This window comes from Macrobrachium rosenbergii, chromosome 51 (genome assembly GCF_040412425.1).
Source record: "Macrobrachium rosenbergii isolate ZJJX-2024 chromosome 51, ASM4041242v1, whole genome shotgun sequence".
NCBI classification, from domain to species: Eukaryota; Metazoa; Arthropoda; class Malacostraca; order Decapoda; family Palaemonidae; genus Macrobrachium; species Macrobrachium rosenbergii.
This window is the reverse complement of record NC_089791.1, coordinates 57,422,883-57,435,567: the sequence shown is the minus strand read 5'-3', so window position 1 is coordinate 57,435,567 and position 12,685 is coordinate 57,422,883. Positions and strand designations below refer to the sequence as shown.

Below are 12,685 nucleotides of genomic sequence, written 5' to 3'. Positions count from 1 at the left end.
AAAGAAAATCGAGAGGATAGGTTCACGGTCCTACAAGTTTTCCCAAGAAGAAGAAGGGCTGTTTCCTGTAGGTTAACGTACAAGTGTTGGAAATAATCTCTGATTCATTCCTGTTAGGATGGAAAATCAGTAGGAAGGAAAGTTAGGCAGTTCTAAGATAATTATCAACATGAAATTTTTAGGAAACCTTTATGAGCTAGAACAGGGAGAACTTGGACAGAAATGGTGATTTGAACATTGAAGCTTCCAGATAAGTTTTAAGTAATTTACCGCTACATATATTAGCAGAGAGGGGCTGAATTTTATTTTCATCATTTGAGAGACTGGTAGAGTAGACGGGGAACAGGTACAATCTGCGTCTAGGAAACGCTCAAGCTGGAAGAGATATAGCGTCCCTATACTCACGCTCATTTGAAAGCAAATGCCTTGAAGCTTTAGTTTTCAGCGACATCAGAGAGCGCTTGAAAGCTGTAAATTTTGCTTGTAGTTGTTGTAATAAGCATTTATTCAGCCTCATGGAGCAAGCATCTTGGGAACAATAAAATTTACGAAACAAAAATTGATTAAAATACTGAATTTAGGAAAACGGACCTTAAGACACTTTTTGAAAATCACGCCAATAACCCATGTGGATCGTTTCCATCTTTTGTGTTGCATATTTCCAATGCCACACGAACAAAACGAGAGTTTGGTGGAAAAGCCACGGGATGACAGGTGTCATGAACAAAAACATTTATTTAAGATTTCAGCTAAATGCCAAATGGAGTAGCCGTGGCTTTGTCACTTATAATGATAAAATCCGAGAAGATCTGATCTTGTTTGTCCTTCCCCGGGTGACATTAGGGGAGACATGAAACAGCCACCCACCCCCTGCAAGCTGGTTTGTCCGCCCCGGGTTGGGGCGGGGTAGGTAGGGGAACGGGAGAGTAGGGGAAACATCCACCCTCCTCCTGAAACCTGTTTGTCCGCCCCAGGTGGGGTCGGGGTAGGTAGGGTAGGGGCAACAGCATCGCCGTTCCTGAGCGCGCGGCGCCGGCTAACAAGATCGTCAAGAATAATGTCCTGCTGTTTTACATCACACTCGCTCAAAAGTGTACTTCAACACTCTTCCAATAGCTTTCGTTCACCAAACAATGCCTTACTCTTTTGCTATATAAATTAAAATGCAATTTTTCATTTTCTCATTAGAATATCATTATTATTCCTACTGGTGGTATATTATAAAAGAATAAAAAAAATATTTCAAGAAAAATGTATGAAACGTTTTGAAAAGTTCACTTCAGATCGCAAGGGAAAAAAAAAAAGTCAAGAAAGAAACTAAAGTTTGCTTCCTAAATTTAAGCATAATTACTGACCCATGATATCTAAGAAATGTTTTCGAAATTTCGTAAAGTGTGTAAGAAATATATATTTCATAATAGCTGTAAAAAACACACTAGAAAAATAGAGAAATAGCTTTCAGGATCTCGCTTCCTACTTATGACGTCACACAGGCGGGAAACTGACTCTCGTAGATGGAATGCAGGCAAACGCACAGCACCTCAGCTCAAAGGCCATCGATTATTAACTAGCATAAGGCTGATATTTCGGTAAGTGTCATTGCTTGCCAGCTTAGTATAAACAGAACAACGTATATAGATGGATACGACGAAAGAGAGAGAGAGAGAGAGAAAACGTAAATATGTTGCCTAGAGGTGCATGACACATGTATTAGACCTACTCCAAGATCAACGGCGCACCAGCATGGCTCGCTTAAACCTACCAACAGCGGACGTTGCGAGCAAGAAAGGTAATTAGCTCCTTGTTGATGCACACCTATTCACAAACAAATGCTAAGAGAGAGAGAGAGAGAGAGAGAGAGAGAGAGAGAGAGAGAGAGAGAGAGAGAGTTCCCAAGTTGTTTGTCTAACTTAGACCTAATGTAGTTAACTTTCTCCTACTGATGAAAATATTATTTTGTGTCAAGTGTTTGTTCGACATAAATATCCAGAATGAATAGAGTTAAATGAATTATAGAATAAACAAAGAATAATTAACTCACTATAGTGCCATTCATGGGAAGTTTTATTCATAGCAATCAGCAAACAACATCTGACGAAACTCAAAAATGAAATGTAAATAGCGTACTTTCCTAGACCTATGTTTGTAAATATCTCCTAGAATTAAGTAGAAGCTATACAAATAACGGCAACCATGGAAGTATAATAGTAACAACCTTTAATTTAGTAACACAGTACCACAATGTCAGAGTAAAAAAAAAAAAAAACTGTTGAGATAAGAAGATGAGGGGAATTCGTGACATACATCAACAGCGGTGGTGGTTGCGAGTTGGCTTCATACCCTGAGCAGAAAGTTGCCAGATAGTACTTTTTTTTTTAGGCTGTTGTCCGAAAGATTTTGGAGCGTTGCAATGCTTTCTTAAGTTAGTTTACCATTCTTTTCAATTTGTTTCGAGGGGCCAAGTGCGCTAAGAGTTCCTATAATAAACAAAAGATTTTATTTTAACCTTACGGAAGGTGTTACAGGGACAGTCTTGGAAAAACTCAATGAACATGTCACTGCATATTTTTCATCATTACCACATTAAAAATAAATGAGATAATACGTAAATGTAGAATATGGTAAAAAAAAAGGGGGGGGGGGCAAACTAGTCTCACATCGTTACAATGTACTGGCATAAGAAGAAAAATTTATTACGAAACAAAACTAAAGGTTTTAAAGTTTGTGAATATTGAAAACTATAACTTTAGTACTATGTTAGTACTACCGGGTCTGAATTATCATCAGTGAATAGGATAACACTTCCCTCATCATCACGGACCACTTAGAATCAGGACCTTCAGCACTGGATGATAAAAATGGGGTTGGGGAGGTGTTAAGAACTTGATGATGCCATTAATGTTAAACATAAATTTTCCAAAGCTTTAAAGTACATCTTGGTCTGCAAGCCACTGCAGGATGGTAAGTGGTGGTTTTAGCTAAAACATGAAGCATTCTTAAACGTAACAATGGATGAGTAATGTTGTTTACTGAGTAAAATTCAATAAAATGCAGGATACTGCTTTACGTTTTCTGCCCATCATACGACATTATTAGTGTTTTGTGATATTTGCGTGCATGATATTTCCATCCTACATAAATGATGAGTCATGAGGAATTAAACGTTTAAAATCAGTACACTAATGTTTGATACTAGTTTTATTCCATTATTAAAAACTGTTTTTAAACATTGCATATGTAAACCGTCAACATTATAAGACAAAACTGCAGTTTTAATGTCACTCCCACGGTGAGCTCCATTCTGCTGCTGTGTAATTGTTCCTGAACAGCTCTTATTTACAGTATTGTTTGCCTCTAATGCAGAACACAAATACTGCAGTATTATAATATTTCTGGTAGTATCATTTCTCCTTATTACAAATTTATTTTTATGAGGTAAAAAATATAACAAAGTCAACATATTCCTTGCATTAAGCAACACTGACTGCATTAGGTGTTGTTGTCAGTCTGGATAAGCGACGTGCACCTTTTTGCTGTCAGCAGCAGAACTGTAAACATAACGACCACTTTCGTCAAACTCGATTGCCAAAACATAACAGAATCCTATAGATGCTGACGAGTGTCCACAATACTAATATTGCAAGTCTTTTATGTTCAGGCTCTCGGAAATTAACGGTTTTCGCAAAAAACATTACTTATTTGTGGAATATTATTGCAATCACCAGTGCCAGGATTTTTTTTATCGTGTGCTCATATGAATGCAAACTCCACGCTTTCCCCATGGAAGACATCACTTGAATTACTCTCCAATCACTGTGAAATACGGTTGTAGTTCACTATATCCGATTTGGTAACAACAGAATCTGGTGTTTCTTGTGATATTACTTACTTTTACGTTTTTCACTCTCTTTATCGTTCTATGCAAACCTTTAGTGTTGCATATTGCACTTAAATGTGGTAACTGGAATGGTGTTGACAGAAGACCAGCATCTTTGACGTTGCTATGACCTCCTTGTTCTTTCTCCATTTCAGACTTAAGGAACCTTCTAAGATGATACAAATATTCCAACATGGGAAATGGTGTTTTTTGCAAGCCAAGACCCACAGTCTCAGCCTACCTTTCCAAGAAATCAAGGTAAGACAGTCCACTACTTTATAATTACTCTAAGTTAGGTTAGGCTAAGTAAGGTAAGGGTATGGTGCATCCTTCTGTGTCTGCATAATTTACGGCACTTTTGTTCAGGTTAGGTTAGGATGTGTTCCTGTTGAAATCTGGTGTTTCTGATGTATTTACGTGTGTCCTACATAATTTACAGGCCGAATCTTTGCTGGAAATCCATAGTTTATTGAGTTATGGGTGCGTATTGGGCTCACAATGGATTTCCATGAAAAATCATTTTCAGATTCATTTAAAATACATTAACATACACGGAGATATCTTAACAATACCTCGTTGAACGTGGAGATAGTCTCTCTCTCTCTCTCTCTCTCTCTCTCTCTCTCTCTCTCTCTCTCTCTCTCTCTCTCTCTAACGTAGAAGAAAATTAGGCTGAAGGGGGAATATTGGTGGAAGGGCCTCCGCCATCCAAGTATCTGAACTTCCAAGTTAGAGGGACTGGAGAAAGTTCTGGGTAAGTCTAATGGTATAAAAGAAAGGTCTTATCGAAGGGAGCTTTTCCGATATTTACCCATTACTGATATTACTACAAACACACCTTTCATGTATCATTGTTAGTTTTTTTCATTAACAAGGTGGTTTATTATTGATAATGCAACCGTAATCGTCATAATCCGAAGTATAGTTGCCTCTGAAAGGAAAGAACAACAATTAAAATAGTAATGAGGTGACGTTTCTAGTTTATAACGAGAGTTTATGTGAACCTTCAGTTAAGTTATGCCTGGATTTTACACAAGCGAGATTCGAGTATATTATGAAGCATGTCTGACATCAGTGCTAATCTGATCGTTTTTTTCCAATGGGTACCAATGTCATGGGTCTTAGGTGGACCAAACCTCCTGTCAATGTTGACTTTCTTGCTGTACATATACAGAATATGCCATTAGTAAAAACAACCAGTACAACAAGGCTCTAGATCATATTAATCAGTACTATAGAATACAGCACTTAAAACAAGTATATACATGAACATAATTTTATGAATTTTATAAAATTTCATTTTAATATCACGTATTTCAAGTTTGGGCATGCCAGGAAGTCATTGTAGTATAGAAGAATCAATAAAATCAGTGATTATTTATAAAACTCTCCTCATCTCCTAGAGAAGGGTAAATGGAATAAAACATCAGAATGCATAACATTAGAATTTATTTGGCAAGAAATGTTTCATCCTCACGCTCTATTGGTGATTTCACCATCATTTCTAGACATAATTGATATGCACTGGATCTGAAAAAACACGAAATGTATAAAAGTAAAAAGACAACACATGGGTGCAGAAAGCATATTCTAGGAATATTCTGTTTTTCAAGGAATGCGTACTACTTCTGTACGCCTTGTCAAGGTCACACTCATTAAGTTCACTCTAGCAGAATGCATCTCATTATTTTTATCTCTTATTTAACCACGTTCATAAACTTTACTAACTTCTTAGGTTTCTTCTTATTTGACGTAATGAGACACGGGATTTCAAAATAGTTTTCAAACAATTGACTAAAAATATAGTTGGTATTTCTCGCCCAAGGTCGCGCTTCCCTCTGCCTGGTTCACAGTTTTCCCTTGAGTAAGTAGTGAAGGTCCCCCTAGAGACAAACCGATGGTTGAAGCAAATTGATGGTATAGATAAAACTGTGATCGGTACTGCAGGTGTGATGGAACATCATGAAGTGGACTCTCTACGGAATAGTTTCAGCTCACTGGAATTCATCTCTCTTGAACTTTTGCCTATACGGGGAAAGCTTGACTCTGGAAATAAAGGAGCATTGTATTTTGATATTCAGAGGAGAATTTATTGCAAAGGAATCACGACTGGGATCAGTATAAGAATATTTTATAACTGAAGGTGAAATATGGATTAATCACATGTGACACTTAACCCAAATTGCAAACAAACCAGCGGAGGTACATTCATTCTCAATACTAAAGAATCATGCGCATTAGTTTCTCTAATGGAGGACGAGTTGTTGACATTGATCACATACTTTATAACCTTTTTGTAGATGGATGTTACGTGGATTTGATTTAGCTTTTCCATTAGTCAGTTTATAGGTAATGAAGAAGAAATTCTTCAAATATCTTGTTAGTTCACGACGATGTTCCTCTCCACATGTCATGGATAGCCTATAAGTGACTGTGGTTTTGAAGATAAGCTCCACTTACCATAATCTCTAGACTTTGCAACTAGTGACTTTCACCTGTTTCAAATTGGAAAGATAATCTTTCGGAACTTGCTTTGTGGTTGGCATTGAGCTGAAGACACAAAAAGAGGCGGGGGGGAAACTAGCTTGTTGAAACCATTTATTTGAACAACAATAATGTTGTGCGAGCATCTAGAGGGTCATGGTAATCATGCTGAAAAACAAAATTAGATATGATTTTCTATTACCATCTTTATACCTGAGGCACAGAAAGTTTAAATTACCTAAAAATTGATTTTTCTACCGTCCTCCTTTGACACGGCCTAATGGTGCGCAAGCTGTTGAGCTCCCCCTCAGTAAGCCCTTATACAGTAACCTGAACCTGGACTGGCGAGCCTTCACCTTTCTTCTTTAACTCCTCTTTAGGATAAGGAATCAGTTTTCATCTAAGTTTAACACGACCATAGAAGTGTCCTTAATATCTAAAACGTATAATTTTACCTAACTGACTTTGGGCTTCCCGTACACTGGCATTTTTTTTTTTATTAGACAAATTCCCTGGGTTTTCGGTTAACATATCCTTTTTCGTTTTTAAGGTGGGGAATCATAAGAAAAGACCTTTGACACTCGTTTAAGTTCTGTCCACACAGCAATCCATTTTGATAATCACACACCCATCCTCAACCCTGAGCTACCATTCAGCTTTAGTTGCACAGGCACCAGCTTTTTTACATCCTGTCAGATTAGCGTTGCTTTTGGTATATGTCCACAGAAAATGGGAAGTTTTGTTACAGCATTCTTGCCATCACTGGCAGCTGTTGGTAACATGTATAATATTAGGGGCTCTAATATGATCTGGTATGTCTGTGTCGTCTGCTGCATAGTACTGTAAACACATTCTGTCATGCCTTTATTGCAGTACTTGAAGGGCAGCTATCTCATGTCGATAAATGACAGCCCCTGCCTTTGAATTTTCTTGTTATGAAATATCATGTGTAACTGTCTTCTTAAATAAGTTATCTTGCCATTGCACCACCCTGAGATGACATGAGTCTTGGTTTTTGCTAGGTGGAATTATATATATATGTATATATATATATATATATATATATATATATATATATATATATATATATATATATATATATATATATGTATATATATATATATATATATATATATATATATATATATATATATATATATATATATATATATATATATACATACTGTATACACACACACACATATATATATGTATATAAAATCTGCTTGTCACTTTTTACCAGATACCTATTGGCTGTAATAATCATAATGCCCTCTTAACTTCTCGATTTCTTCCCGCTTTTTGGGTACACTTGTCACTACAAAGCCTGAGATACAAACGGAAGGATATGAAGAAATTCTGATGACTGTAGCAGGATGCCAACCTGCATCCGGAGTATCACAAAGAGGTCACGTTATCCACTTGACCATAATATGTATATATATATATATATATATATATATATATATATATATATATATATATATATATATATATATATATATATATATATATATATATATATATATATATATATTATCCACCTACGTTTGCAGAGAACGGCTAAAAAAGACACAACCTTATGATCACTGCCCCATTCATACTTCAAATGCTGGATTGTGAATGATCCCCCAACCCCACCCTCTTCCCCGTGCAGAATCTTGAAGAATCTTCCACATCATCAGCGTGGCACCGAGCCATGTACACCCACTGTGCCATTCACCTATGCCATGCACACTCACTGATTTTTTCCGAAACCTGTTGCAGGCCTCCTATCCACCCATTTCTTGGTCTTCCGCTCCTCCCTCCTGATGCTTGTGAATTACATACTCTTTTCACAAACATTACATCTTTCATTCTTTTCACATGGTCAAACCTTCTCAAGGCACTGTTTCATCCCATCTCCTATGCTAACCTTTTACTACTTCTATGTGTGCATACACACACACACACACTTACATAAATACATATATATATATATATATATATATATATATATATATATATATATATATATATATATATATATATATATATATATATATATATATATATATATATATATATGTATATGTATGTATGTATGTATGTATGTATGTATGCAAGCATGTGTTTATGTAGTGTATGTATGGCATGGTGTTTAGGCTCTTTGAAAATATCTTGAAATCGAGTACAGTGCACATTTTGCTTACTAATATTCTGGATTGTGGAAGGAATAGGCAGTCGAATTAAGGACATGAACATTTACTGTATGTATGATGCGTACTCATTTGAAATGATAATTGGGGCTTACACGAAGGAATTTGCTATACTGTACTGTATATGTATATGTATATATATATATATATATATATATGTATATGTATATATATATATATATATATATATATATATATATATATATATATATATATATATATATAAATAAATAATACAAATTATACATTTTATTATTCCGCAATCCTGGACTCTTCAAGTGGACGGGAAAGGGTAAATGAGATATACATTTATGTATATGGGGAACAGGCTGGAAATAACAATTCTTAGTTATCCTAGAAGGGAATTTCTTTCTTTCTTTCTGTAAATCTTCAGCTTAAAACCATTATGGACAGAGGTCCCCAAAGGAAAACTAGCCTGAGAAGACAGACAAGTTATAGGAAAAAGTGATAAACAAATAAATATGAGGGATTAGAAAATATCACACCTGAATTCAAGAGACATCAGCATAAACCAGGAATTCATTTGCTGCTCGCTTAAGCGTTGAAGGTCAGAAGATTCCATAACTGCACTAAACGAACTAATCCACATTTTAGTTGTAGCCAAAATAAAACTCCTGGCAAAATGATTAATGTTAAACCTGATGATAGAAAAAGACACACTGTTTGCAGCAGCAGCCTGCCTAGTGTTGCGAGCAACTTATGCAACAAAAATAATGAACTCACGTTGAGTCTGTGCCACAAGCCAACAAGTCAAATTTGCTTGCTGATCCTGAGATGAGTAGAAATGAAGGTGTAGATGACGTGACACTTGTTATTCTTCAGCTGGATTAGCCTACCCTGGGGATGTCACTGGTCATTCTACCCCAGTCATCTATTTTAAAGTAGGTTGTCAGACAATCTTATCAGTAACATCCGGCTTTGAGCGTCCTGGTGTCACTGGGTTTGGCTGACGACTGTGAATCTTAGAACATTCATCTCCCACGATGAAGTGATGCTGAACAACACTGACACCTTACTATATTGTTTTACATTTTATTCATACGAAAGTATTAAATAAAATCACTTAGACACAACATTCTCTGAAAACTTGAATTTAACTCTGAAATGCCAGATCTTTAGTACGACAGCCATAAAGAAAAATTCAATGATGATCCTCGTAATAAAAATTATATAGGAGAACCTTCAAAATCAATATGGCACAAGCAGTCCTTGATGATGTTTGGCTGTCCATGTGGGTCCTTGATTCTTCAAGGACCCACATGTGTTGCATTGTGTCAAGCTTCTGTCAAAGTCCTGTGACTAAAGCTTTTGTAATCTGTCATAAAGCCGTGCTAACCAAACTTCCCGTTCATGGCTGTACTCCTCTGTAGAATAATTTCTATCATTTTATGTCTTCTATCAGCTACTGTTGATGACACGACATCTGCTGACTTCGCCACGCTTTTTGAAAGCTTTTTGGTTCTCTTGCCTGCTTACTCTTTTAGTCTGGTTTATTGGGAATCTTAATTCTAACGTTTCTTCACTTCTTTTGTAAGTTTCTTACAGTAATCACTCTTCTAAACCTTTTCCACTTTACGTTCTGGTCACCCTTAGCTATTGCTCTGTCTAATACTTTTGTTTGATAATCACTCACTACTGTACATCACTCCTCGGGGAACATGTCGCGTTCAAGTAGCTAGTTTCTCTAACTCTGTCTTATAGAGATTAGCCTACATATCTTAACTACCAAATGGACGTCTAAAAAATAAATGCTTTTTTTCGATGTTGGAATTGGAATATCAAATGTAGGCCAATGGCCAAGCGCTGGGACCTATGACGTCATTCAGCGATGAAAGGGAAATTGAGAATAAAGGAGGTTTTAAGGGGGTAACAGGAGGAAAACCTTCAATTGCACTATGAGACAATTGTTAGGAGAGGGTGGAAAGTATGATGGAAGAAAGATAATGTGAACAGAGTTAGAGCAAAAGGAATGAAAGAGGTTGGGGCTAGGGTCGACGGGATGCTGCAAAGAACCTTAAGTAATGCCTACAGTGCACCGTATGAGGTGCACTGATGGCAATACCCCACTACGGGGAAATCTTGTTTTTTTTCGATGCCATAAATCCTTTCTTTTCATCCAGTCACTGTACTTTATACGCCGACATTGCCTGTCCGTTGTGTGGAATATCGCTTTCATATCTGGGACGCATCCTGCTAACAGGGTGGAATGGAACGCAGCATGTGTGATCAATGATCAGGCCGTCACCTCTCTCTTCTGTTCTCGAGTTTCCTTTGAGTGCTATATGAACTTCCTCTTTCAGGAGTTGCTCTCTCATTTTTAACTTTTCCATTCCATGTTTTAGATAACAATTTAAGATACATCACTCACTTTTCCATTTCATGTTTTAGTTACCAATTTAAGATCTATCATTCATTAGCTGTAGTGAGTATCTTTGGACATCGTGGCTTAATCTTAAGAGAAAGGAGAGAGAGTTTAAGTTCGCTATGACTTTTGGTGAAGCAAAATTTCTTAACTTTGAACTGGACCTTAACCTATTTATAAGTGCAATAGGTTTTAATTAGCTGGTGCCAAAGTTCATAAATGCGTTTTCATCATTGCAAATGAAAGCTATTTGTCTGATATTAATGTATCGGAAGGAATATTCGAGAGATTATGATAATTACCGCAATGATCAAGCCAAAAATAATCTATTAATTACGAATTTATTCTACCTTAGGAACAACTTACTCCGAAAAGGAATTGTATGAGATAAGTGTGCCTACCTTGTTAGGATTCAGTAATCTTTTTTTTTTTTGGAGTGTATGGATGACTGTGACATTATTCAGTAAGCCATCGAGAGAGAGAGAGAGAGAGAGAGAGAGAGAGAGAGAGAGAGAGAGAGAGAGAGAGAGAGAGAGAGAGAGAGAGAGAATTAATTCCGATTCTGCGGTGCAGAATCGAAATGAATTTTTATCATTGGTGATGGCTTAATGGATATGTCGTTGTCACCCATGTATCAGTCCTGACACAAAGGCACTGGTTCAAATCTAGGTCAGGGCAGATGCACTTTTCATATATAATTCCCTTTGGGATTAAGTTATCCCGAAGGTGAGATATTTACTCCTTTTGATGTAACTTGAAGCTAAGACCCATAACTGACAAGTTATAGAATCATATATAAGACGGCTAAACGTGAGCATTTAGTACCAGTGCTATAAGTACCGTAGGTGTGGTAATGCTTCTACAGTGATTGTGCTCAGGAATCAGGATTATTTATTAAATAAATCCTGAGGGATTTGAGTCCTGAAAAAGTAATAAAAAATATCAACTGATGGTATTTCATCACAATATACTATGAGACTGGGACATTTTTTTCTCGTAGTTGTATCCCAACGAAATTCCTAACATCACAAACAAAGAACAAACAGAAACGACGGGATCTAATTGATATATCGTCCAACAGGTCGGTCTAAGTCTTGTCGTCTAGCGATTTCTCTCAGAGCCATCATCGGGAAATCGAACGCTATAATCTGATTGGCTCCTGAAAACATCGTGCTCGAAATGTGATAGGCGGCGATTTTCTTCTCTTTTTCTTTCGCCTGCCATTGTCGTTATCTCATTCAATATTTTGGTCATTGTTTCACGTCATTGTTTTAAGAGTAAATGAATGAATGGCTAACCACAACAACAGGCTTAGAGTAGTAATTGTTTGTGAACGTATTTAGACACTTAATCAGTGTTTACGAGCATCCAGCGTACGTAATCATTTAGGAAAAACACGTACGTTTGTGGAAATCTTCACGCAGTAACTACGCTCCATACTTGATCCTTGCTACCAGTTACCGTCGCCAAAACTGACAAATATTTGTGTTTATGAGTGGACTTCATTTACTTTATCGTTCTGGATAACACTATTGTTTTATATTAAGCTCCTGTTTAATAGTTTAAAATAAACATGAAATTGTATCTCATATATTTTACTGTAGCAGATGATCTGTTGTTTCTTGAGCATAAATTTCAACACTTGCCATCAATTCGCTCGTGACCAGGCACGCGCTGGGTCTATGTTGCCAGCTAAAAAATTAAACAATATGTTCCCCTGTAGAGTTTTATGGAATAAAGCAA

The 12,685-nt window shown here is 36.6% G+C and overlaps 1 long non-coding RNA gene across 3 annotated transcripts in view; it reads left to right on the top strand.

Moving 5' to 3' along the window:
* Positions 1-1,133: 1,133 nt before the first annotated feature.
* Positions 1,134-12,685, top strand: part of LOC136833431 (uncharacterized) — a 272,704-nt gene continuing 261,152 nt past the window's right edge. For 2 of the 3 annotated variants that reach the window (XR_010851465.1, XR_010851467.1), the window contains exons 1-2: positions 1,134-1,789; positions 4,033-4,135. This is a non-coding gene — a long non-coding RNA (uncharacterized lncRNA). The remainder of the gene's footprint in view (positions 1,790-4,032; positions 4,136-12,685) is intronic. The other variant, XR_010851466.1, reaches the window with a different exon arrangement.